At 41.1% G+C, this 22,476-nt stretch overlaps 1 long non-coding RNA gene across 2 annotated transcripts in view; it reads right to left on the bottom strand.

Moving 5' to 3' along the window:
* Window positions 1–1,349: 1,349 nt before the first annotated feature.
* LOC144380003 (uncharacterized) overlaps window positions 1,350–22,476 on the bottom strand; it is a 35,298-nt gene continuing 14,171 nt past the window's right edge. Inside the window, exons 3-4 of one of the 2 annotated variants that reach the window (XR_013443649.1) lie at window positions 8,976–9,162; window positions 1,350–3,473 (exon numbers count right to left, since the gene is read on the bottom strand). This is a non-coding gene — a long non-coding RNA (uncharacterized LOC144380003). Of the gene's footprint in view, window positions 3,474–8,903; window positions 9,163–22,476 lie in introns of those variants that run through there. The other variant, XR_013443648.1, reaches the window with a different exon arrangement.

The following is a 22,476-nucleotide window of genomic DNA, read 5'->3' as shown; positions in this document are numbered from 1 at the left end:
CCATCTGCAAACAAATTCTGCAAATTCCTTTGGAAAAATACAAAGAAACTCCTATGCAGATTACAGCTCATTCTTTTTTTTTTAATTTCAATTTACAATTTAATTAACATATAGTATATTATTAGTTTCAGAGGTAGAATTCAGTGATTCATCATTTGTTGCATAGGGCACCCAGTGCCCATTACTTCGAAGTGTCTTCCTTAAAGCCTATCACCCAATTACCCATGCCCCCACCCACCTCCCCTCGAGCAACCCTCAGTTTGTTCCCTAGAGTTAAGAGTCTCTTATGGTTTGCCTCCCTCTCTGTTTTCGGTTTATTTTATTTTTCCTTCCCTTCCCCTACGTTCATCTATTTTGTTCCTTAAATTCCACATATGAGTGGAATCATATGGTATTTGTCTTTCTCTGACTGACTTATTTCGCTTAGCATAATACCCTCTAGCTCCATCCATGTCGTTGCAAATGGCAAGATTTCATTCTTTTTGATGGCTGAGTAGTATTCCATTGTATATATAGACCACATCTTCTTTATCCATTCATCTGTCAATGGACATCTGGGCTCTTTCCGTAGTTTGGTTATTGTGGACATTGCTGCTATAAACATTGGGGTGCATGTGCCTCTTTGAATCACTATGTTTGTATCCTTTGGATAAATACCCAGTAGTGCAACTGCTGGGTCCTAGGGTAGCTCTATTTTTAGCTTTTTGAGGAACTACCACAGTTTTCCAGAGTAGCTGCATCAGTTTGCATTCCCACCAACAGATTACAGCTCATTCTTATTGAGCCCCCCAACATCTTATTTTTTTTTACCCTAGTAAATTGAGTATTTTTTTTACTCTAATAAACTGCTATTAAGTCAACTTCTTTCAAAATATTCTGTAATTTAGATTTGCCTTTTTTCTATTTAAATAAATTGATGAGGTTTTAATAATTTTGGTTTTAATAATATTTCACTAAATGTGTAAATTTTAAAAAATTAATGTGCATGTCCCTGGCACTGAAAAATAATATTACCAGAATTGGGAAATTTCAAGGGTAACTGGGGGTGGATCATTGGAGTGGCGGCAACATCTAAAGGTTTATGTACCATGTTGGTCCATCCTCTAGAAATAAGAGAGGATTTTCTTAAAAAGAAGGAAACCTGTCAGTCAGTAATCAAGATATATATATTTTTTTAGAAATCTAAAATCTTACTTCATTTTTAGTTAAGGATTTCAGTCCTCTTTCTCCATCGCTTGGAATTATATGAACAAAGAGTAGAGAATCCTTATTTTGCCCCCCTTCATGATGATTAGAAAATAAATGTCCCCCCAGACCAGTGTTAAGGAAGAAAGTATTCATAACACCTCTTAAAGAATGGAAAGGCAGACTTTATTCAGAACCATCGTAAGTGTAAGGACCACCATAATGGACTCAAATCAAATGCAAGGAAAAGTGGGAATTTATAGCCCAGAAGCAGGGAAGGGGTCAGTGGGTAGAGAATTACTAAGAGGATGGGTGCCAGGGTGGCTCAGTCACTCAAGTGTCCAACTTTTGATCTCAACTCAGGTCTTGATCTCAGGGTTGTGAGTTCAAGTCCTGTGTTCGGTTCCACGAACATGGAGCCTACTTAAAAAAAAAAAAAAATTACTAACAGAAAACGTCCCTAAGAGGGGTCAGGAAGGATTCTGGCAAAACCAACCTGACAGGAGTGTTGCCGAAGTCAGGCAGGCCAGGGTGACCAGATGGCACCTGCAGAGGAACTGACCAGGTATCAAGGGTGATCAGACATCGAGAGTGGACAGATTCTGTCTAAACCAACTTAGTGGGATTTCTTGCTAAAATTGGACATGCAGAGACAAACACGGAAGCCCAAAAGTCAAGGCCTACTTGAGAAGAGAGTTTGGAGGAGCCTGAGCAAAGTTTGGTCAAGGAGAGAATCTTTGTCACCGGACAGAAGTGACCTGGGTGTCAGGAGAATCTCAGGCTGCTTCCGCGTCTGCCCTAAAGCAGCTCTGTGACTGCAGACAAGTCACTGTAACTCTGGGATCTTCCATGTTCCTCACCCATAAAATGAAAGGTCTGCTTTAGACAGCATTCAGGTTCTTATCTGCTTTAATATTTGGAGATTCCAGAAGAGGAGGATTCTTATTCAGAGCATCATTCATCTTAAATAGGAAGACAGAATTAGAACTCAAAGTTAGAGGCTCAGCCAGTGGCTCTCTCCAGTGAAGCTCTCCTCATTTTGTCTGAACATTTGCTGGTCTTCCACAGTGTCCCCATGAGGCATTCTTCCTGGCCACAGACATCTCTGTTCAGACTTCTCCAGCACTATCCACCAACAAGAGTCTTTCATTTTTCTCCAAGCTTAACTGTGGGCCAGTTCAAATTCAAGTATAAAATCTGACAATGTCTATGCTTTTGTTTCTGGAATGAATCAGTAGACTCTGAGGGAGGAAGTTGAGAAGACGAGGGAGTGATAAATGCATGTGAGTGGAATTAATAGCTTCATCGGCCTCGTGCATAGTCTAGGAATTGAAAAGCCAAAAATCTCCACAATCCTCACTTATCGATTGAAATTCAGTGGAAAGGCCTGAATTCATTGAGGCTAGAAAAATATGCCCATGAAACACACTTCTGGTAAACGATGATGACAGAACCAGAGGAATCACGTTTTGAACACTCAGTCTCTTCACAAAGGCAATGACTTCCTCACATGGTTTGTTTCACTGACAAATGTTCTCTCTCCTCAGACAGAGCTGAGCTAAAATGTGAGAAGCCTCCCGCAGTTGGTTTTCTCAAGAGCACCACTTGGCTAGTCCACATTTCTGAAGAGGGCCGCCTGCACTTCCCTGGATGGACGCGTGATGCAGCCTCCACGAGGAGACAGAATCCATTGCTTTCCTTCCCCCACAGCAGCTTCTTGGGCTTTTAGCTTAAATCGTATCTATATGAGGGCTTGGAGTTCCCTCTTCATTTCCCCATCAATCCCCATGGCAGAGCACATTCCCTTTCCAAATAGCTCCAACCTTTGATCACTAATCTTCCCATCAGTTGTCAGTGAGTGGTCCATTCAACATTCCAATCTTGAAATCCTTCTGATGAAGACAAATGAGAAATAAGCTTGTCATGAAACAGCTCCTGGTGCATTGAAGTCTCTCGATTCCCATTGCTTCCACTCTGCTCTGAGGCCTGGATATAGCATGGAGACTGGGTTTCAGTGACAGATGGCAGAGGATAATCTTTCATTTTGTCATAAAGTTAACCCTCAGAGGGGCTGGAAAAAGCTTTCTCTTGGAAAGTCGGTGGTTTCATATTTCCTTGCTTTTAACTAGAAAAAGCATCTCCTTTCTGATTTTCAAGATAGAGAACATGCCTTTCCTTTTAAGCGAACCCACCTTGCAAAATGCTAAGATCCTCTCCATTTCGTTTTATTTATGCTTCTGGGTGTGCCTTGTGTATTTTAATCAATGTTGATTTGATGGCGTTTGAGGCTTAGTGAGAAATAAGAAAAGAGGGCTATTAAAGATATTTCAATAAGCAAACTCCAGAAAGGCTGTCTTCCAGTATTATTTGTTGATATTTTTACAGAGGACAGAAGACTAAAGGAAATATATTACTGAAATTAATTTTTAAAGTTGATAAACAGGGACTATACATGTGACTAAAAACATGTCTTTTAGATCTTACACCGGCTAAAAAAGCACAGGTTGATATCCAGATGAAGCATTTGTTTTATCCTGTGAACAAGTTCAGCCGGGGGGGGGGGAGGGGTTATGATTCTGTGAGTGAAAAGTGTTTGTACTAAGTGTTAAAGCAAAGCAGACAATATCATTGAGACCAATAGCTTCCAACCTTAATCAGTAGATGACAAAGAAGTCAAAAGACAAACTATCAATAAGGCAAAAAACCCTGGGTGTTTTATGATCATTTAAGAAAAATGAGAGTGAAGATGGTTCCAGGTATGGCAGGAGAGAGATGTCTAGCTCAGAAGGAAGAAAACACCTTGCCTGGGCAGGTGTCTGAGCTAAGTCACAACACACTCAGGTATAAGCACTCACACTTGGATTTGGGGAAAAGTCGTAAAAGGGCACAAGACCACATGAAGGAGAATAATTCCTCGTGGCTTTGAATAATAGTGATGCCCATTCTCCTTCATGTGGCTCTGCATAAGGGTAATGATGGAGAACATATATATACATGGCAGGGTCGGAAAACCTGGATTCCATTAGGATCCTGAATAGGGGCAAGCCATGCCTGCATATGTTAACAATCTCTCTTTCTCTCTCTCTCTCTCTCTCTCGAATTGCTCTCCTACACTGAACATCTGACCCTGGAGACCCTGAGGAGCAAGAATAATCCTTTTGTAAGGAATGACGGTGTGGAGAAGCTGGAAGGAGAGGAGCCCAATGTGGAAACCTGGTTCTCTCGCATCACACACCATTGCTCTGACAAAGTAATCGCTTCTTCTTCTCCAACCAAAGGAAGAGACTCTTTTCCTGGGCCTGAGGGATATTGCAATCATTGTTAAAGAGGAAAGGCAATTGAGGTAGCAAAGAATAACAAAAAAGGATTAGCCGGGAAATAGAGGAGCTCTAAGACGTATAGCATGGGATTTTTCTCCAACACACTGAGAATCACATCCCAGAAGGTTTTCTTGAGTGCTTTCTTTTTTCTGGGTAGTGACCCAAGACTGGGAACACTCCAACCTCCCACCTAAGTTTTCATTATATCGTTCCCCATTAAAAAAGGAGTTTGTCCTTGAAACTCAGAAGATTGTGTTTACCTCTAGGCAGAAATGTGATGAAGGACAACATCTTAACATGAAAAATAAACTCCATCTACTCGTCCACACAACTTTCAAGTTTTTGTAAATGAATTCTCACAGAGAAACTTCTAAGTGGTGTTTGGGATTTATAATATCATGGATACATTTTGTTATGTAAAGTTATCCTTTGAGTGCTATCACAAGGACCTGACCACCACTTCCTACCATTTCTGCCCCCAAAGTAAAAACAAAACAAAACAAAGCAAAAAACAAAAATAAAAACAAAACCCTCCAAATAACTAATTCATAAATTTTGGAGCCCACCAAAGTGGAAACTATCTGTACTCAGATTTAACAACCTTTGGGTGCTGGTAACAAAGGGGACAGTGCAGACTAACTCAGAAGTGGCACATGATATGTTCCGATTTGCCCAAAACTAAATTAACTAAATCGGTGACCCTGAAGGTACAATGGTCAGTAGAGTGGTTGAGGTTGGAATCAGGTTCCAGCTGGCTAACATTGGAGAAGGCAGGAGGGGAAGCTTCTAGGAAGGGGAAAGTGACAAGGCAGATCCAGGAAAGTTCTTTAGGATGGGGTAGAATTCAGTAGACTCAGGAAACACAGTTACTGTGGTATCGAACATTGATTGGAAGGGCGAAGGCATATGGCTCTACCATTATCTCAAAAACGCACAAACTTGGGACTTCTGAGGAATACAAACCTAGCCTCTGGATTTACAGTTCTGCAGTGAATTCACTGTGCCAGGCTAGCAGTTCAGGACCTGACCCTGGGTCTCACTCCATCAGTAAATAATACCACATATAAAGAGGGTATAATATTACATTCCATAACAATCACCACAAGAAATACATGTGGATAGTAATTCACACATGCATAACCTATATCAAGTAGACAGAAAATGCTTTGAAAGTAAGTGATATGAAGACAGCGGTCAGGAAATGCTGAGTGTTAGCAAAATGAGTGTTGCGTCTACTGTTACTACGCATCACTGCCTACTAATGACATTATCCATTCTGGTCTTCAAATTTCAAATGTTGGGGCTATGGGACCTGGTGAATGCAGGCATAGGGAGACATCTTACCAGCATGTCATCTTAGAAGCAAAGGAGTGATTTCAGCAATGAAGAGGTCACAGGAGAAGAAGCAGAATAATAATGTCTCAATAATCAGCGAAATTATCTTGAGATAATGAATGTTTCTACGAGGCAGCAGGCATGGGGGAGGAGAGGAGTGAAGTGATGAAAATGGCCCTAATTAGGTTTTCCCGTGATGGAGTTATGAAATAATCTGAATTGGTCAGGTTAGAACACTGGGTAAAGATCTCAATTTTGGTCATGTGAGATCTCTGAAAGCATCTTTTATTTTGTAATCACTTGTAAAAGGACGGTGTGTGTGAGCTTTGGGAATTCTCATTTTTATTTCTTGCCAACTTATTTTTGGCCTTCAGATAGCTACTCAAAAGTTAATGAGGTGGCAAGGTTATTCCTAGTAACAAAGAAATCGCTGAGAGAGGGGTAGAAGGTAGAAGGAACAGCAGTGAGTTAAGATAGCCTTCAGTCCTTCAAGCCTTGAATATAAACAATTTAAAAGCTAACACTTTAATCATACGGAGTGCTAACATGTACCAGCATTTTACATAAATATTACCTATGGAGTAGGTTCTATCATCAAGGTTAACTGGCCCAGGTTCACACAGCTAGGATGAAGCAAAACCAGCACATTCAAACCTAGACCCAAGTGTATTCACTCCTACCACTGTGTTGTCTGGCCTCCGTGTGGGCCCTAACTGTGGGTGGCTTTGTATGACCAGCATTTGGTCCATGGAGCCTTTTCCTATGGAAGGGTCCCAATGGCAGCTGCGCACTTTGTTCTCCAGGAACTCACCCACCAACGGGCCATGTTTCCATTGCTGACATCTTCCCACTGCTGCCTGGAGTTGCATTTCTTCTCATTTATTTTCCTTAATGGAAACTAGAAGCTAAGGTTGTTATATGTATTCAAATTAGGGCTGCTCAGGGGCGCCTGGGTGGCTCAGTCAGTTAAGCAATTAAGCGTCTGACTTCAGCTCAGGTCATGATCTTAGAGTCCTGGGATGGAGCCCTGTGTCGGGCTCTCTGCTCAGCGGGGAGTCAGCTTCTCCCTCTCCCTCTGTGCTCACGCTCTCTCTCGCTCAAATAAATAAATAAAATCTTTTAAAAATATTAGGGCTAACAATGGATCGTGGATCACTACATCAAAAACTAATGATGTATTGTATGATGACTAACATAACATAATAAAATTTAAAAAAAAATATTAGGGCTGCTCAGGGAAATGGACTTTCATGAAGGCTTAAAAAGCAATCAGAAAACTTCTTTTTTTTCTGATAATCAGAGAAAGAAGGGGGGGGAGAGAGAGAGACAGAGAGAGAGAGAGAGAGAGAGATTGATTCTATTGTCTTGACCTGAGCAGCAAACTATTCTATCCTTGCTCATCAAGAATAGGTTGCTGGAAAAGGAAATAGTCAACAAAACTAAAAGACAACTGACAGAATGGGAGAAGATATTTGCAAATGACCTATCAGATAAAGGGCTAGTACCCAAAATCTATAAAGAACTTATCAAACTCAACACCCAAAGAACAAATAATCCAATCAAGAAATGGGTAGAAGACATGAACAGACATTTTTCCAAAGAAGACATCCAAATGGCCAACAGACACATGAAAAAATGTTCAACATCACTTGGCATCAGGGAAATACAAATCAAAACCTCAATGAGATACCACCTCACACCAGTCAGAATGGCTAAAATTAATAAGTCAGGAAACGACAGATGTTGGCAAGGATGTGGAGAAAGGGGAACCCTCCTACACTGTTGGTGGGAATGCAAGCTGGTGCAGCCACTCTGGAAAACAGTATGGAGGTTCCTCAGAAAGTTGAAAATAGAGCTACCCAAAGGTAGTGATCCGAAGGGGCACCTGTACCCCAATGTTTTTAGCAGCGATGTCCACAAGAGCCAAACTATGGAAAGAGCCCAGATGTCCATCAACAGATGAATGGATAAAGAAGATGTGGTGTATATATATATATATATGTATATATATATACACACACACACACACACACACACACACACACACACAATGGAATATTATGCAGCCATCAAAAAATGAAATCTTGCCATTTGCAACGATGTGGATGGAACTAGAGGGTATTATGCTAAGCAAAATAAGTCAATCAGAGAAGACAATTGTCATATGATCTCACTGATATGAGGAATTTGAGAAACAAGACAGAGGATCATAGGGGAATGGAGGGAAAAATGAATCAAGACGAAACTAGAGAGAGAGACAAACCATAAGAGACTCTTAATCTCAGGAAACAAACTGAGGGTTGCTGGAGTGGAGGGGGGTGCGAGGGATGGGGTGGCTGGGTGATGGTCACTGGGGAGGGTATGTGCTATGGTGAGCACTGTGAATTGTGTAAGACTGATGAATCACAGATCTGTACCCCTGAAACCCCATATAATATAATATATTATATGTTAATTAAAAAAAAGAATAGGTTGCTGGACATATTGCAATTTTTTTCTTGAAATTTGGTGGATAAATATGCCTTTAATTTTTAATAATCTAGCAAGAAAAATTATGTAAAAGTTAGAATACATATTTTTTATTTTCGTGGAAATGTCTGGTGTTTCTTATCACAAGTGAGATAATAAAAAATTATTTAATGCAGCAAAAAATGAAGAAAAGAAAGAAGGGCTGCTGAAATAGTAGAAATCCAATTCGAGGAATTTCAGCCCCCAGAGATGGAAGTCATTGCCCAACATTTGCCCCGTCTTTTTTAGGGCATGTGAAATGCCAGATGAATACTTTAGAAGACTCGAGCAGATAGCATTGATTAAAAGGAGGGGACTCTTCAGTCAGATCACCTAGCTTCAATTCTGCTTCCATCACTTACTAGCTAGGTGGATCTTTGTGCAGTTTACTCAGCTTCTCTGAGTGTCAGTTTCCCCATCTGAGGGAAGGATAAAAACGGCTCCAAAATCATTAGATTGTTGTGAAAATTTAATATAATAATCTGTGTGAAGCTGCACAAGATAAATGCTAAATAAATATCAGGTATTACTATATTAATATTTAACTTGCAGGGAGGGTTTATTAGCTTTGACACAGCAATTAGCACACACCGAGTGTTCCAAAACAATAGAAAGACATTTTCTTACAGTTCTGGAGTCAGAAATCCCAAACCAAGGTGTTGGCAGGGCTGCACTTCTTCTGAGGCCTCTAAGGTAGACTCCGTGCTTGCCTCTTCCAGCTTCCGGCGACTAAACGCCATCTTCGTGGCTACATCACTCCAACCTCTGTGTCGTCCTCAATGGGCCACTCCTCCACGTGTCTTCTTCTCTGTCTCTTATAAAGACACTTGTCGTTGGACTTAAGGCCCACTTGGGTAATCCAGGATGATCTCATCTCTAGATCTTTAACTTAATTACATCTGCAAAGACCCTTTTTCCAAGTAAGTTCCCATTCACAGGGTCAGGGTATGAGAAGGTGGACATATCTTTTAAGGGGCCTCCATTCAACCGGCTACAGGTGTTGGGCATGTCATTCCACTTCTCTTTCAGCTTTATTCTTATTCTGATCTTACACTGTTTCCTAAATGCTGAAGGGCCTGCCTTGAAGAAACACATCTGCCATGGTGGATATAAAAATAAAGCTTAAGCCACAAAGTAATGCAAATCAGAAATGACGGAGGCTACGAGACAGGTAGAGATGGAGACACTGGAGGAGGAGAGGCCATTTCAGAAGGGAGACGGTAACTTAACCAGGCGGTGAGCACCATATGCAGGTATAGGGATGGGAAAATAAACATTCCACGCAGAAAAAACAGCAGGAACAAATGCAGAGAATTGGAAGAGCGTGGGATATGTATTTAAAATAGCAAATGGTTTTTGCTTTAGGACAAGGGTCTGCAAACTAAGACCTGTCCATCCTGCTGTTTTTGTCTGCCCCTGAACAAACAACGGTTTTCATATTTTTTTTTAATGGTTGGAAAAAACCTAAAGGATGACGAAAAATTTGGAACATGTAAAAGGTTCATGAAACTCAAATTTCAAGGTCCATCCCTAAAGGTTTATTGCAATCCAGCTACCCTCAGTCACGTACACACTGTCTGTGGCTGCTTTTGTATGACAGTGGCCAAGCTGAGTGGTGGCTAAAGAGCCTAAACATTCACTATGCGACTCTTCACAGAAGAAGTGTGCTGACTCCTGCTTTAGAAGAAGCCTAAGGGGCATAAAGGCAAATCGTGGAAAAGACAATGTGCTGGTTTGCTCTGCCCTCTCAGCCTTTTGTAATAGTCTCTGGTCTCGAGTTTGCTTCATCTTTTTCTGCTCATCTAAATATACTGTTCTAAATCTCAACTCTCTCAAGGCTTTCTTTGGTTATTTGCTAAATTACCTCATAGCTGATTTTGCAATCCTCTTTAAGCTGTGGTTGAATCATAGCAGTTTAATGTATAACTTAGTACACCGTCTAGGTAACGTATTTGGAATTTAGGCGACTCCAAACCACAGAACTGCAAACCGCCCCCCCCCCCAGCAGATTGGTGGGACAGAGGGATTTATTTGCAGAGATGAGCCTTTCTTCACCCTTCACGATGCATCATATAGGCAGCCAATTCTTCTACCCAACCAAAAACAAATTTAGTTGACTGTTAGTTTTGTTACTTTCTTTTCGATTGGTTAAGGTAATAGTGAGCCATTTGCTGCTTAACTGCCCTTTGGGGGAAGCAAAAATGGCAGGAATTACCATGCAATAATTGCCAAACATTGGGAGTTGAGTCTCTGTGCCCCCTTTAGTTAATAAGGCAGCCCTGGTAGCGATCATTAAGATGGTGATTTTTCCATGAAGGAGAAAACTGCTCCCTGATGAATTGGAGCTGAGATTAGAAATGGTAGAAGCAATGTTCTCAAACTTTAGCATGGGGAAGAATTACCAGGGGAGCCTGTTAAAATGCAGTTTCTCTGGTGTCTCCCCCAGGGAATCTGTGGGGCTTCAGCGGAACTCAGGACTCTGCAGTAATGAGTTAAAAAGAGAAGGAGAAAATGGAAGATCCAAACTGCATTCCACAAACGAATCTTGAATATTTTGTTCTTTACCTGCTCCAAGAAGCCCTCAGCTGTTACAGTTACATATATGTTCTTGTATACAATAAGAATAAAGTAGACAGGGACATCATTTTGAAAACTTTTCCTATTCTCATGTTCTGTTTAACTACCTTTATTCCCAGGGAGTAAATATGAATTGGTCCCTAATCTAAGTAAGAAATAATTTGATTTGGGAAAAAGGCTGGTCTTTGAAGGCAGTTATACACACGATCGAGTATTATTCAGCCTTAAAAAGGAGGGAAATTCTGCCATATGTGACAGCGGAGATGAACCTTAAAAACGTTATGCTAAGTGGGGGTGCCTGGGTAGTGCAGTCAGTTGAGTGACCGACTCTTGGTTTTGGCTCAGGTGGTGATCTCAGGGTCATGAGATCGAACCCCACGTCAGGGTCTGCATTCAGCACGGGGTCTGCTTGAGTTTCTCTCCCCCTCTGCCCCTCCCCACCCCACCCACAAACTCTCTCTCGCTCTCTAAAATAAATAAATAAATCTTTAAAAACAAACAAAACATTACACTAAGTGAAAAAGTCAGTCTCAGAAGGACAAATTCTGCATGATTCCACTTCTATGACATCTAACGTAGTCGAATGCACAGAAATCCAAAAGTAGATGGTGGTTGAGGGGAATGAGAGGGAGAGATGGGGACTTGCTGTTCGGTGTGTAAAGTTTCAGTCATGGAAGATGAAAAAACTCTAGGGACGTGCTTATAGTTAACCATAATGCACCATTCACGTAGACATCTGTTAAGAGGGTGGATGTCGTGTGTGTGTGTGTCCGTGTGTGTTTACCACAATTAAACACGATTCAACCTAGGGCGATTTTGCTCCTCTGGTAGGCTGAAAAATGGACCCCCAAATACATTTATGTCCTAAGCTCTAGAACTTACAAACATTACCTTATGTGGTAAAAGAGATTTTGCAGATGAGATTAAGTTAAGGATCTTGAGATAGGGAGATTAATTTGCGTAATCCAGGTTGCCCAATGGATCCTTATAAGATCCTTACAAGACGGAGACAGGAGAGCCAGGGTGGAGGAGAACATCATGCAAAGGCAGAAGCCAAGATTAGAGTGGTGTGCTTTGAAGCTGGAGGAAGGGGCTGTTAGTCAAGGGACAGAGGTGGCCACTAGAAGCCAAAAAAAAGACAAGGAAACAGATTCTCCCCTGAGAGGCCTCAGAAGGAACTAGCCCTGCCAACAACTTGGTTTTAGCCCTATAAGGCTCACTTTGGACTTCTAACCTCCAGAAATGTAAGAGAATAAATTTGAACTGTTTTAAGCCACTAATTTTCTTGTAATTTGTTTACAGCAGCAATAGGGAACTAATACAGTCCTCCAGGAGACATGTGGCAATGTCTGGATAAATGACATTTTTATCTGTCATAACTCAACTGGATAGTATCTGGTGGGTAGAAGCCAAAGATGCTGCTAAAAATGTCATACAATGCACAGGACAACCCCCACACCAAAGAACTCTCCAGCCCAAATGTCACTAGTGCTGAAGCTGAGAATTCCTGCTCTCGCACTGGAACTGGCAGATCTGCATGCAGTGCCAAACATTTTTTTTTTTTTAAGATTTATTTATTTATTTATTTGACAGAGAGAGACACGGCGAGAGGGAACACAAGCGGCGGGGGGGGGAGAGGAAGAAGCAGGCTTCCCGCCGAGCAGGTAGCCCGATGTGGGGTTCGATCCCAGGACCCTGGGACCATGACCCGAGCCGAAGGCAGATGCTTAACGACTGAGCCACCCAGGTGCCCCCAAACATTTTTGATCTTCAGTTTTCCATTCATCCATCATAACTCAGGCTGATATTGAGCACTTCATGGATGTGGAAGTTGTGTTTGCCTGGTTGATCATTCTCTCGCTCAAATCAGTCATCGTATCATTGGACATTTTTTATCTAGAGTCTAATCCAGGCTCCTCCCTCTGGTTTTGAAGGCTAACCACAGCTGAGCCCAAACTACTTTTTCAATATTATTTTTTTTAAGATTTTATTTATTCAACAGAGAGAGAGAGAGGGCACATACACGTGAACACAAGCAGGGGGAGCAGCAGAGGGAGAGGGAGAACCAGGCTCCTGGTTGAGCAGAAACCCCAATGCAAGGCTCGATCCCAAGACCCCGGGATCATGACCTGATCTGAAGGCAGACGCTTAACCGACTGAGCCACCCAGGTGCCCCTCAATATTATTTCTTATTAGTCTCTTTCACAAACCAAACAGACTTGAAAAAGGGGCAACTCCATGTAGCTCAGTGGCAGGAACAAATGAACTATTTTGTTTTTTGGGTTTTTTTTTTAAGATTTTTTTATTTATTTGACAGAGAGAGAGACAGCGAGAGCAGGAACACAAGCAGGGGGAGTGGGAGAAGGAGAAGCAGCCTTCCCAGCAAGCGGGAGCCCGATGGGCTCGATCCCAGGACCCTGGGATCATGACCTGAGCCGAAGGCAGACGCTTAATGACTGAGCCACCCAGGCGCCCACAAATGAACTATCTTCTTGGTGAAATAGTTCTAGGCTCTTCCAGCTATGGTATTCCATTTTAGATTCAAATTCCACAGGGATAATCTGCTTGTTCTAACTTGGTCACGTGCTCTCCCCCAGACTAATCACTCATGGCCAGGGATGATCTTCTCTCACTTTATTTGGAGAGAAATATTGGCGACTTTGAAGACTTCTCCAAAGCACTCACTCTAGTGACTTGCACCCAGCACATATGCAAATACTGGTTAAATGAATGACAGAATGAAACACCAAGTCATCGGGACTTATTCTGACCTTTATCTCTGCCCCGTTATTTTGTGATTGTGTCAGGTTTAACCTAAGCATTATGTGGCAAAAAATTTTTTAAAAACTAAAGTTCAGGGCACCTGGGTGGCTCAGTCAGTTAAGGGTCTGCCTTCGGCTCAAGTCATAATCCCAGGGTCCTGGGATCAAGCTCGGTGGGGAATCTGTTTCTCCCCTTGCACCCCTCCCCCCCACTTGCGCACTCTCTCTCTCTTTCAAATAAATAAATAAAATCTCTTAAAAAATTAAAGTTGAGGTTCAGAAATATGCTATTATTAAACTAATTTTCAAAGCTTTCCTCTTTATAATAAAAAATGAACAAAGTGTATTGAGCAAAAGCCAGACTATGCTTTACACTCAGAAATACAAAATTTATTAAATAAATGAAGAAAGAAATTTGTACAATTCATAGTTGATCCGTCTGGGCTCACTATACACTTTTGTTCAGCCTAGTAAGTATTTTCAATTTTCTTGAATAATGGCAAACTACAACCCATAGATTAAAACTGGCCCATTGTTTATTTTATAAATAAAGTTTTATTGGAACATGACAATGCTTTTTTTTTTTTTTTTTATGTTTTTCTATGGCTGCTTTGGTGCTACACGACAGAGTTGAGTACTCATAACAGTAAATCCTGTGGCCTGCAATGCTAAAACATTTCCTATCTGGCTTTTTACTGAAATGGTTTCTGACTTCTGATTTAGATTCTATAAACCTCTTTACTGGAGATGTACTCTAACCTTGTGAAAAAGCTCAATATCCCACCCTCATCCTCTTTTCCCACTCCAAGAGGAGAAATTTATGATCTGAATCAAGGACAGACAAAAGGGTACATAGAAGCTGCAGTGACATTTTTGGGGTGGGGGGAGGGAGCCAAACTCTCTTCCTATTCATGATTTATTCTCCCCCTTCTCATGCTGTCTTTGGAGATAGACTGCAGAGGCAAAGTGGAACCACAGTGGTACACAGAAAGAGTCATGCAGTTGTTAGAGCAGATTCAGTTTCCAAAGAGAAAAGTCAGAGAAGAGCCTATTCAGTCTGCATTCAGCCCAGCCCAGCTGACCAGGACAGGCACTGGGACAGGGCTGGGAAGAAAAAGTGAGCCTAAAACCAGCATAACCATGGTGTTCATTCTTTAGCTCTGTTCCATTATGGAAAATGTTAAGATATTACAAAGTTTCCCTCACACTGAACAGAAATTCTCTTCACTGGTATTGCATTCTTCTGGAACTTTCTTTTCCATGTGTTATGGGCTGAATTATGTCCCCTCAAAATTCATATATTGAAGTCTTAATTTCCCATATCTCAGAATGTAGTATCATTCTTGAAGACAGGGTCTTTAAAGAGGTAATTAGGTTAAAATGTGGTCACTGGGGTGGACCCTAATCCAAGCTGTCTGATGTCCTTAGAAGAAGAGGAAATTAGGACAAAGACATACACAGAAAAAAACACCATATGAAGACACAGGAAGAAGAGCATCAACAAGTCAAGGAGAGAGCCCTCAGTAAGAACCGACCCTGCTGACACCTTGATCTTGGGCATCTAGCCTCTCGAATTATGAGAAAATAAATTTCTGTTGTTTCAGCCACCTAGTCTGTGGTACTTTGCTAAGGCAGCCCTAAGGAATTAGTATACAACGTATCAGCCTGCATATATGAGTGGAAAACTATCTTATCTTCTGCTCACCAGGTTAAATATCCACTCTCCCCTCCTACATTTCATTTCGGCTTACTGACTGAGTACCATTTCCGTTATTTTTTAATATATATGTTTTCTAAATGTTTCTATCCATTGATTCAGCAATTCTACCTCCAGAAATTTTCCATACTAATGAAATCATCCTATAGAAGCACAAAGCTTTATGCACAAAGATTTACATTGCAGCGAGGCATATTATTTTCTCCAACTTAAAAAAAAATGGTATATTACATATACTTTATTTTACAAAAAAAAATTTAACCCAAAATACATGTCTGGTGACATTTTCAAATAATATGAAGATATGTAAGTAAAAGGTGAAAATCTCCCATTACATTTACTCACAAATGCACTCCCCAGAGAGAACCAAGGGACTGAATCATCTGCATATATGATTATAAATATATGCTCCTATATATTTTTAAACAGAAATGGAAAAATTATTATACATAGTGTTAGAATTTTTTTCAGTTATGATATCATGGTTATCTTCCTACGTTAATTCAATTTCTCAGCCTTCCCTGTCTTCACAATTCGTGCTCAGTTTTAAAGAGTCAAGTTCTCATCCTCCTGTCCTTCCCTAACTCTCTGCTGAGTGCCTTTCTCTAGGCCTTTACAGCGCGCTGGGCATATTAACTACCTTGTCCAGCACATATGACCGTAGTTAAGAATAATGGCTCTGGAGTCAAGCTGCTTGGGTTTGAATCCTAGTGTATGGGTTTCCTACAGCTGCTGTAACAAATTATCATTGACTTGGTGGCTTAAAACAACATAAATTTTTTATCATACAGCTGTGGAGGTCAAAAGTCCTAAAATCAGGTCAAAAGCCCTGCTGTGTTCCTTCTGGAGGTTCCAGGGGAGAATCTACTTCCTTGCCTTTCCAGCTTCTGAAAGCCTCCTGCCTTCCTTGGTTCATGGCCCCTTCCTCCATCTACAGGGTCAGTGGTGTAGCATCTTCCAGTCTCTGTCTCCCTCCCTCCCTCTCTCTCTCTCACACACAAATCCTCTCTCTCTCTCCTCTCACTCACACACACATACATACACACACACACATACATTCACACCTCTGGTTTCATTGTCACATCTCCTCTGACTCTGATATTGCTGTCTCTCTCTTATAAAGACCCTTGTGATGACATCGGGCCCAACCAGATAATCCAGGACAATCTTCCCCTCTCAAAATCTTTAACTTAATCACATTGGCAAAGTCCCTTTTCCAATGAAAGTAACATTACATTTTACTATTTTACCCTACAGGTGATTTCCATATAGAGTAATAGTCATAAATTCTGGGGATTAGGTGGTGGACATCTTCGAGCACCTTCTACCTACCACATCTGGAAGCGCCATCTTGTTAGCAAGATACGCCTCAGTCTCGACATCTATCAAAAGAGCAGAGATCATCCCTACGCATAAGGTTGATGTGAAAATCCAGTGAGTTCATTCATGTGAATGGTGCCTGCAACATGGTATATGTTCAGTAATGTGAGGATTTATTACAACTATACAGTTATCTATGTACCTTATTTGACCTACAGTAGACTGCTAGTTCCTCGAAGAAAACAGTATTCCCAGGGACTAGCATAGGGTCTGGGACATATTACAAGCTCAGTAAGTGTTTGTTAAGCTGAATTGCTCCACCTAGGAGACCATTATTTAGCCAGGAAAAATGATAGAGAATTTGCAATGTTATCAAAAACCTCATCGTGTTGTCATATTAAGCGACAAAAGCGAAATAAAATATGCATAGATAATCACAGCTGTTATAAATGTGCAGAGCTAAAAAGGATGCATAAAAATAGAATGGAAGGAAATATGCCCAAACATGAACAGTTGGTGGTCTTCGAATGGTGGAATGATGGGCGATTTTGTCTTCCTATTTTTGCCTTCAGATTTTCTCTATTTATTTTTAACGTGTAAAAATAACATACATCTGATTTACACACACACAGACACACACACATCTTGCTCAAACAAGAGAGGCAACATTATACACTGAGTAAGAACTCGGGCTCTGAGCTCCTATCTGGACGACCGTCTGTCTGGTCCATCACTTATGAGCTGGGTACACTGAGGCAAACTGTCCTTGTGGATGTTGTTGTTGTTGTAGCTGTTGTGTTTCTGCTTCACTGTTTTCACCTGAACTGAGGAGAGCGACTGTCTACCCAAAGGGCTGCCAGGGGTCCAATAAACGCCCAGCACCTCACCTGGCACACAAGAGACCCTGAAAAACTTAGCTATCCCTCTCACGGTTATTCCTGAGGGGACGATGCTGATTCAAACACACATAGAAAGAGTTATAAGGAGGCATTTGTTGAGAGAAGGGAAGCAGAGAATATTGCCAGCTTGCTAAATCTCACAATCTAGAAGACTTATTCCATGTAAGCCCCTCTCAGGTAAGGAGGGGCCAAAGCTGGTATTTCAAGAGCGTTTTGCGAACATTCTGTTTTTAGCAACAGAACTCCCTCCCCCTAAATCTCATTCAGATCCCCCAGATATAAAACAGATCAAAACAGCTGCTCTGGTAAAATGGGGGTCAGGCCACGCCTTCTGAGCTCTACAACACTCTTACTGATCGGAGGCTTCTCTGAGAACACTTTGGAAAGCACTCTTCCCACAAAAACCTAATGGGTTCACAAACTGTCATTTTGCCAACCTCTTCCGGGAAAGGGAGCACCGTGTCGTGGGCACCCTACTGTGGTTTTAGGGGGCAAAAGGGGGCAAAGGGCATATTAGGAACAGCTGTACCCAGGCTTCTGAACTACTTGGCACAGCATTTTGGGCATGTCTCAAGCCTGTTCCTTAGGAGCCGTGCCCTTATTTGAGCCAGAACTACACAAAGGCATTGTCCTCAAACACTGGCCCTCCTCTTTCTTGACTGGCCCTCTGTTTACCCATTCATCAGCAGGCGGTGGCTGGCATGTTCCTCTTTGATTTTGTGACTCAGAGCAGCAGGCTAAGACCTGAGCTGAATAAACATCATATCATTTGGCACTGGCAGGATTCCTGGTAGCCTGGGTCAGGCAAGGTTTAAGGAGGATTAGGTTTAGATTAGAAAGGGGGTTGAGTTATTTCCCCCCCCCCCTCCCATGGTCTCTTTTAAGTGCCTTAGGGTTTTGTAAGAGGAAAGTGGGCTAAGAGCCTGGGCTCAGTTGCTCCAGAAATAAAAGTGGCGAGCTTGGTGTTCTTTTCTGGAAGATCAGAGTATGTCCTTCTCCCAACTGTGGTTTCTCCCGTGAGGGTCGCAGGCTCTTAGGAATTTGCTGAAAGTTCTAAACCTTTTCTTCTAGAAAACTCTATACACACACACATGCACGCAATTTTACTTGGCTGGCATTCCAGGCCGGAGGGATTCTAAGAGCCTATATAGCTCGCTACTGGAGGCTGCACTCTTCCCCTGCTGAGCTCGGGGGTGCCCCATCTGGCTGTCCTTTCCAGAGTCGCTCCTCAGTGGCCACTGGTCATGCTGAATGGACCTTGTTGTCACAATGCCAGGTTTCGCTGGCAGTCTGGCCTTGGAGAGGCTAGCTGGGGGCTCTGGCAGATGCTCTTGTTTATTACACAAAGTCTTGCTCCACTCCGTGGAGACAGCTTGCAAACCAAACCTGTTTCATTTCCCAGTGACGAACAGGTTAGAATGGAGAAGGGAGGAACACAAAAAAACACAAACAGCCAAGGTTCACACCTTTTGAAAGCATAACTTCTCCTTAGATTCCCTGCAAGATTGTCCTTTCACCCCAGTGTCTGCTTTTGCTTCTGGGGCAATTGTGGTTGGTTCTGCCCTCCGACAAAAGAGATTAATGGCTGAAATTTTCGTCCTTTGCTCCTCTCTTCTTCCCCACCTCCACCATTTCTAAAAAGGGTGAGGCTAACATGTTTTTTTTTCCTCAGATAAATGGATGTTCCCATTTATGGTCAAACACTGGAATGCCCAGTCTATTGTTTATTTACTGTGTGACAGTGAGAAAGTCATTAACTTCTCTGAGCTTCAGTTTTTTCTAGAGATTAAAACAGTACCTGCTGCGGACTCTGAAAAACAAACTGAGGGTTCTAGAGGGGAGGGGGTTGGGAGGATGGGTTAGCCTGGTGATGGGTATTGAGGAGGGCACGTTCTGCATGGAGCACTGGGTGTTATGCACAAACAATGAATCATGGAACACTATATCTAAAACTAATGATGTAATGTATGGGGATTAACATAACAATAAAAAAATTTAAAAAAAAAAAAAAAAAAACAGTACCTGCTGCATAAGGTGGTTGTGAGAACTCCACGAGGGACAACTGGTTAGTAACGCTGTCACTCCAAGTGACCATTTGGGAATGGCTTATCATACATCTTATAAGCAGATTCGTATCTGCCAGTGGCAAATAATTTTCCCTCTAGGACCCCTTCTGGCACCTTAAACACAAACATAAACCCTCTCTAATTTTGTACAAGGAAGTTCTACACGCCACATCTGGGATGAGTCACTACTTAGGTGACATCATTTCAGGGCCTCTTTGAAGATTCTAATCACAAATAATACTCTTACCATGGAGGTAAGGGAACTTGGTATGCCCAACCTAGGCTACTGTGTAAAAAATATATTTTAAAACATTCAGACTCTGTTCTTCATTGAAATACCACTGTCCTATCAGGGGAGTAAACCATACAGTTTTCCATAAAAGTTAACATTTATTGGAGCACTTTTCATGCACTAGTAGATGTCCTATAAACAATTTTCCTGGTTTAATCCTTCCAATAACCCTCCAAATAGGTACTACTTTTATCCCTGCCAGTTTATAAATGAAAACAGAGGCTCAGAGAGGTTAAGTAAATGGCCCGGGGTCACAGAGCTTGTAAATATCAGAGTTGGTGGTAAATCTAGAGCCTCCTGCATGATGCTGCTTTGATCTCTCCAAATTTTTATGACACTGTGTTGCCTCTCTTTACACTCCTGAGAACAATAATTTTCAGTTGAGAAGTTCATCCTTGTGCCCTTTGATGGACCTGACAGTCTCCCCCTAGTAAAAATCTCAGATGGCTTAACGCTGTCCAGAGCAAATTCAGCTTCAGATTTATTTAAAGCAGTCTTCACATTGTTTGTAATGCTAGTGGATAATTTATTTTTTAACCTCCATGCAGAAGAAAATTATGTAAGTGTACACATCCTTCATTGCTCATCAGTCGGCGGGGGGTGGGGTGGGAGGGTGGGAGTAAGAGTGTCCATTTACATCATCCAAATGTTTGCTACCAAACATAAGGAACAGTTCTTAAAACTGAGCACAGACTCCCACGGTGGTGCTTGGAAGCGCTCGCACCATGGGCTCCAGCCTATTTTCTCATTTCTATTGGCCCTGAGCATGTTTTAGATCTGAACTAAACTTCTTTATGGGATTTTTTTTTTTCCTGATTATAAAAGTGATATATGTCCATTGTAGGAAATTCAGAAAATATAGTAGAGTATAAAGAAGCCAATAAAACAGGGCCAAATTTCTTAGTGTGTGATCTGGGCCCAGGTTCAAAGCTTGTTTGGCTTTGAATATTACCTGTGCAGTTATTTTTGTGAAGAGCTATAAAGAAAACCCCTTTGATTCTAGGGCAATTTCAAGGTATTTTACCTTAAGTCATTTTAAAGCAGTCAAATGAGAAAAAAGAAGAATTTCCCGGTTTCTAATTGTTACGGATGAATCTCTGCAGAATTGTTGAATGGGGGAAGAGTAAGCTTCTGAGATTCCCAAATGCTTTGTATCGCACGGCAAACTGGATTCTTGCCTTAATATTTAAAACTTCCAACATGATCTGGAGTCTTGAGTTTCCAAAGCTGTGGTTTAAAAAGACTAAGTAACTAGAAATGTGATTTCCCACTCTCCATTTCTGTCCATTTTTCTTCCTAGTCATGAAAGATTAAAATATTATACCTAAAAAAAGAAAACTGCAAAAATCAAGTTTTCCATGATCACATGTGGCTATCTGCAATATTTTACTATTTATATCTCATTGGAGCGAGATTCAAAGACTGAGTTATTCTTTCTTACTGTTCTGGCCATTAGATATTTTATTTTTTAAGTTTTTTTTTTTTTATGGGACCCATCAGATATTTTAAATCTATTGAAAAGTTGTTTTCACGCACTGACTGTATATGACCATGAAAAAGAAAAAGGTCATACCATTTACTTGCCTGTGTCCCTGAATCAACTATATTCAACTAATGCTATGTGTATAGAATGTCTCCAGCAGTATGTAAAAAAATTAAATAGATTGGAGCCTTGTTTTCTTCTGTTCCACTTGATCTGAAAATCAGATCAGAGAAGAGTTGATTTCATTCTAAACAGTGGCCTTTTCCATGTTGTCTGCAGGCCTCAGTCCTTAAGGCAATTAGTGTTTTCAAATTTACAATCCACAATTTGAGAGGCATTAATTGCTTATATAATTACTTATTTATGTAATATTTATTTACTTGCTTTTCACTTCACTTCATCTGAGAACCTCCATGTGATTCATAAATATTAACACATTGTAATTACGTTTCATCGCAAGAAAAATATGATGGATGGTCATTAGTAGTTTTAAACCATTGTTAGCTTTGCAACTGACCGAGAAAGCTGACAATAAGATTTGTAGCTATTGTTTATCTCTAACTTAGAATATATCATTCTTCTTTTTGTGTCAGGGATATGCTATTACATACTGAAAAAAAGTCTGGATGATATTTTAGCATTGCCAAGTGATACTGGAAGGACGTGATGTAAATTCACTCTTCTTACTTGAAGAAGTTAGTGATTCTGCCTCTAAAATGTTAGGGATGTCTTTAATTAATTAAGCACATGAGATTTTAATCTTAGGGTCCTCTAAAAACTGATATTGTACTTTTAGAGTGACCTCCCAGAACCAAACAAAAAGTCTAATAATTTTAAGTTTTCCAACCAAAAAGCCTAATAATTATGTTTGGCATTTCCCAGGATGAAAAACAATGAACAAGCCAGCAAACATTATTTTGATACCTAGTTAGTCTGTCTAGGCTTGTGCCCTTTGCCTTTCCCTCTGGACCCTCGGAACACTTGTGCTCTTTTCTTTCTAAACTTCAGATTG

Source organism: Halichoerus grypus, chromosome 14 (genome assembly GCF_964656455.1).
Source record: "Halichoerus grypus chromosome 14, mHalGry1.hap1.1, whole genome shotgun sequence".
Classification (NCBI taxonomy): Eukaryota; Metazoa; Chordata; class Mammalia; order Carnivora; family Phocidae; genus Halichoerus; species Halichoerus grypus.
The sequence above is the reverse complement of the archived record's forward strand: the minus strand, read 5'-3'. Positions and strand labels throughout refer to the sequence as shown.